This window comes from Tamandua tetradactyla, chromosome 9 (genome assembly GCF_023851605.1).
Source record: "Tamandua tetradactyla isolate mTamTet1 chromosome 9, mTamTet1.pri, whole genome shotgun sequence".
Taxonomy (NCBI): Eukaryota; Metazoa; Chordata; class Mammalia; order Pilosa; family Myrmecophagidae; genus Tamandua; species Tamandua tetradactyla.
This window is the reverse complement of record NC_135335.1, coordinates 116,402,656-116,408,347: the sequence shown is the minus strand read 5'-3', so window position 1 is coordinate 116,408,347 and position 5,692 is coordinate 116,402,656. Positions and strand designations below refer to the sequence as shown.

Genomic DNA, 5,692 nt, shown 5'->3' with positions numbered 1-5,692 from the left:
GTCGACCCTTTCAGTGTAGTATATGTCACCCCTTTAAAAAATGAGCACTACCCCATTGCCTAAACCAGAGTCACTGTCAGGCTCCACCTTTCCCAGCCACTCACAGCTAGAGCCTCCAAAGCCCACCCACAAACACACTTGTGCCCAGTTGCTGAGCTGGTCTAGATTAAGACAGGAATATATCAGTGGCCTCAACTCCTCCAGATGTGGGGCCCGGCATTATCTTACTACCTGCAGACCTGATATCTGCTCTGCCTGGCATAATCCCTGTGTGCCAACTTAACCTCCATGTAACACTATGCTTTATCTTTTTCCCACTTCCTTTTCCCCACACCCATGGACGGGTCTGAACTTCTACTGCAGGCCACTTGTCTGCTCTAGTATTTATGCTTTGAACATAACTTGCTTATTTGGGTTCTCAGGAATTTAAGATTTTACAGGTTCTTTACTCCCAGCCCAGCCTGGGTTCTGGCCGTGAATGAGCAAATGACCCAGAGTGACACTGAGAGTTCTGGGATCTTCCACTACTGGGCCCTACCCATCAACTTTGTTCCCTTTTTGCTACGTCCACACGCTGGTTCCTGCATGGGACTGCTGCACCCTCTAAAGACTGCATGGGACCACTCCACTCTGCCTGGAGAAGGCACTGCTGCTCCCCTGGCTCAGTTTCCTTCCCTTCCCCAACAGACTGGCATGTGTTGTGCTTGAGCCGAATACTTATAAAGGTGTCATTTATTGAGCACTTGTTTTGTGCCAGGCCCTTGAATAAGTGCTTTGTGTGAAGTTCCTCACTCCGTCTTCATCAGACCCTCTGAAGCAGGTAATATTATTTTGCTTATTTTATACAGGGGGAAATCAAGGTCTAGAAAATTTAAACAATTTGCTTTAATGTCATCCATGAAGTAAGAAGAGATGGAATTTTAATTTAGATGATCTGAATCTAGAGTCTATACTTTTAGTTACTATGTCAGAAATTGCCAACTGGTAACCCATGATTAGATGTTAGCCACAGTTATATTTGGCCACCAGAATTTTGTGTTATTTTTCTCTTAATTGATGCCAATCAGGAGATGTCACATCAACTTCAGGTTTTTACTTTTATTTACAAAATTGAAAGGTCTGGCAACATAGATTTTCACAAACTCCATGGCAAAAATCAAATATGGCTGAGAAATTGCTGCCCTTTTGATGGGGCGTGAGTCTTCACTGTTTATTACTGCAGTCTTTCCAAACATCAGAACCACCTGGAGGGCTTGTTAAGCACAGATTTCTGAGCCCCCTCCCAGAGTTTCTGATTCAGTAGGTGTGAGTAGGACCTGAGCCTGCGCATTTTCTACAAGTTCTTAAGTCACTCTGATACTGAACGACCACACTTTGAGAACTGAAGCCTTATTACGTCCCATGTCAATTGCCATTTCTCATTTCTTGTGCTGTCGCTATTTTCTTATTCAGCCCATCCTCGCACTTCCGTTACCTTCATGTTCCCCATAGGCATTTGAATTTGCAACCCAGGCACTATGTTGTACTAATATCGAGGAATTCAGCACCCTCCCATCTGCTCCTAAATTCCTGCTAATCTCTGGCATGAACCCTAAAGCCAAGCTGAACTTATTTCTGACTTATTCTTTTAACTTTTAAAACATAATGCAATTTCTTTACTCCACCTTGCAAAGGCAGTAGAGGCTTAAATGGTACCAAAACAGGTATGTTACAACAGCTTCTCCCCCTGAGCTGAAAGGGACTAGCCAAAAAGAGATACCTCATCTCTATACAAAATAAGAGCTTCTGCTAACATAATCCCCTGACAGCTCAGATTTAAAGCTACAGAATTCACACAGAAGTAAACACTTCATTCACTCAGTTCTTGTAGGAACAACTCTGTCATAGCCTCCACAGCCAGTCTCATTTGTCCTTGCAGAAAGCCAAGCTAATTACTTTAGGGGAAATCTACTCAAACTGTTATTCCAGAAAAATAGTGCGTCAATTAAAAAAATGATCAGTATGTTTTTCTCTCTGTCTAAAATACCCTATTATAATCTTCACGACCCATATCTGATGCCACTTATTCAGAATGACCTTCTGGACTAGCCTAGGCAGAAATAATACCATCTTCTCTCTGAGCTTATATTATGGCCACTTTCATAACATTCATTCCAATGTTTTTGGATTATAAAATTTATATTTCTCCCATATCTCCTGGGATCATATTCTCTTTGAGACCTACACAACTTTGTAGCCTGCATGATGACTGGTGTAGTGCTTTGCTTTTAGGTAATATTCGTGCTAGACTTACCGAATGGATGAATAGAGTGACTGGAGAATAGCGCCCTAGAAGGGCAGAGGGAACGAAAGAACAGAGCAGAACTTCTGAGCCACCTGAAGTTCTCATTATTAATTGAGGGTTTATTATGCGTCCTGCATTGACTCAAGCACTACTGAAAAGAGAAGTAGAAGATGATGACCTCTGTCATGGTAAAGCTTACAAGACCAACGCATTATAAATGCATTGTAATACATGTAAGTGTATTATAGTGTATAGTGCTAAACTTATGCTGTAAGTGCTAAATTCTGTACTATAATATATAATGTAAGTACTGAATTTTGTGGTAGTAACTTTAGTGAAGTAAATAGATGTTTTCAAGGGAAGTTAATCAGAGAAAACTAAAATAAATGGAGGAGATTTACAGAGCAAATCAGAATATCATATATATTGAACAGATAGTCAAACAGGATGGTATTCCAGTTATCCACAAAAAAGGTTACGAAGATAGTTTCCTATTACCTTCCAGAATTTCCATTTCTTTTGTTGTCAGTTTTGATGTTTTATTTTTCAGCGAATTTTTCAATTTTATATACATTTTTACATGTATTGGCATACAATTATTCATATGTACCCTAAACTTTTTAACACCTTGTAGGATCTGTAGTAATATTCCCTGTTTTTCCTTTTATTGATAATTGCATTCTCACTTTTTCCTTTCATCAGTTTTACTAAACAAAATTTATCTATTTTGTCAATGTCTATTGTATGTTTGTTTTCTATATCATTGATTTTCTATTCACTATTATTTCATTTCTTATACTTTTTGGACTCAATTTATTGTTCCTTTTCTAGCTTCTTAAGGAAGAAAACTCAGATCTTTTTTTCTTATTATATGTATTTAAAGATACAATTTCCCCTGAGCACTATTTTAGACTGCAGAAATGACCACAAAGTTTTCCCACCCCTGTCTGCATGTCCTATAAGTCACTTTAAAGTTTCTGTCATCAAGAGTTTATTCCAGTCAGTGGACACTAGCAACTACGAAGCAAACAGATGCTTGAAAAGTCATAAAGCATTGGAGCTTGTCTTTTCTTGAGCTTGGAACCCTCAAATCAGCATGTGAATGAGCACAACTTAGCCTGCTAGAGGTAAAGAGGCCACGTGGAGAGGAATCAAGGCATCCTGGCTGAAAGTCTGCAAACTGCCAAACCTGAGAATAAGGGCTCCCTAAATTATCCAGCTAACCCACCCGCTATTCAGAGACACAAGAGGGCTCAGCAGAAATCAGTCAGCGAGCTCAGAACAGAATTACACAGCTCACGCACAGAGGTGTGATCTAAATAAAATTGTTATTTTAAGTCGCTAAATTTTGGGAGGGTTTGTAATACAGTAAAAGCTAGCTGAAACAAGTTGTATCACCTAACTTTTAATCTGAGGTGTGTTATCTTTTTATTTATTTCAAAAAATTTCTCATTTCCATTGTGATTTCTTATTTTGATCAATGAAATATATAGAATTCATTGCCTAATTTTCAAGCATTAGAGACTTCTCAGTGAATTCTTTGTTATTGGTTTCTAGCTTAATTTCCCTAAGACTAGAGAACATCTTCTGTATTTTTGTCAATACTTTGAAATTTGTTGAGACTTGGATGATTATTCAGCATAGGGTCTACTCAGTAAATATTTTGTGCTTGCTTGACAAGGGTAGGCATTCTACAATCGTTAGGTGCAGCGTTCTTTATATGCTAATTATATTAAGTGATTAATCTTCTCTTTGAAATTTCCTATATCTTCACTGATTTTTTAATTACTAGTTCTTTTATTAAGAAAGCTGAGATTTTGTCTAGTTCTACTTTTAGTTCTATCAGTTTTCCATATATAAAGTATCATATTATTAAGGGCATACAGATTTGTCTTTATTTCTAAGAATACTTCTTGCCTAAATTCTGCTTTATCTGGTATCAATTTAGCTACCAGTTTTATTTGGTTAGTGCTAAATGTTTTATCTTTTCCCTTTCATCTACGGTATTTCAATCTTTTTTCCATTGTTACATATGAAGTTTGTCTCTTGTAAGTAGAATTTAATCATATTTCTTTTTCCAGAATTTTTGATACAGTTATTAATTGGTGAATTTAGTCCTTTTAATTCAATATAATTATTGGTATAATTTTGTTAAAATTGACCATCTTACTGTCTCTTCATTTCTATTTATGTCTTTTGTGCACTATTCCTGCCTGTCTTGCTGCTCTGAATTTCAAATTTCCATCTCTACAGACCAGTGAGACTGCAAGTAGCTCCAGGCCACAGATTTACTAATCAGCAAATAACCTGAGATGAAAATAAGCTTCAGTGAATGGAGGACATAAACCAACGCATTCCCCTTCTCTCCAGGAACGAGGTCTTTGAAGTCCTAACTGTCTTGATGACTCTCTTACACTATCAAAGATTTGTGCATTTTGGGCTAAAAATTTTATCTAACTTTTGTATGTTCTCAGACAGTATTAATCTCAAACACACTACTGCATCATAGCTGAAAGTTGAAGTTCCCTATCTGTAATATTTTAGTATTTTTAAAGTAGCTTATTCATATACTATTCACATAATAAATTTTTAAAAAATAAAAACAATTTTAAGCATGATTTGACCAGACTGACTGGAGCAGAAGGTGGGTTCCAGAGAATAGAACTTTCAAAAATGATATATTCTAGTACATCTTTTCATTTTCCAAAATAATATTGGTCCATAGACTTTCAAAAATATTCTTGCCTTAGTGCAAATCAACCTTACCATTAGCTCAACTGAAGCTATTTTTTTTTAATGAAAACCCTTTCAATTATTTTTTTTAATTTATTTTTTTAGATTTGGTCCATTCTACTCGGCTCTACAAATACGTCAAATCACATTTATTTTGAGGCTGATGGTCAGCCACAGGTATCAGTAGCAATGAATGAAGCTGGAATGTCTTCTTGAGGAAAACCTAATGAAGCTGTAAAACTCTGGTGGTGCAGGCTGTTCTGTGCTTAAATCTAATCCATCCTGTGGGTGTGGACTCAGTGTAAATAGGACCTTTACATGTGGCTACTTCAGCTAAGGCATGACCCACCTCATTCAGAATGGTTCGTAACTTATTACTGGATTCCTATATGAACAGAAGCGAGACAAAAAGAAATGGGAATTAAGAAGCTGAAATCAGTGAAACCCAGAAGAGAAGGAAAAGACCAGCAGATCCCACCTTGTGCCTTCCCATGTGACAGATGAGCCAACGGTCACTGGCAGCCAGTCTTAAGGAAGAAAGCATTGCCATGATGATGCCTTGATTTGGGCATTTTCTCAGCCTCAAAACTGTAAATTCCCATTCTTTAAGCCAACACATTTCATGGTATTTGCTAGAGCAACCCAGGAAACTAAAACAAACTCCTTTTCTCAAGT

General features: G+C 37.4%; 1 long non-coding RNA gene across 1 annotated transcript; it reads left to right on the top strand.

Moving 5' to 3' along the window:
* Positions 1-347: 347 nt before the first annotated feature.
* Positions 348-5,157, top strand: LOC143646294 (uncharacterized). The gene is made up of 3 exons (XR_013157450.1): positions 348-820; positions 4,538-4,661; positions 5,123-5,157. It is a non-coding gene; the product is annotated as an uncharacterized LOC143646294 (long non-coding RNA).
* Positions 5,158-5,692: the final 535 nt, after the last annotated feature.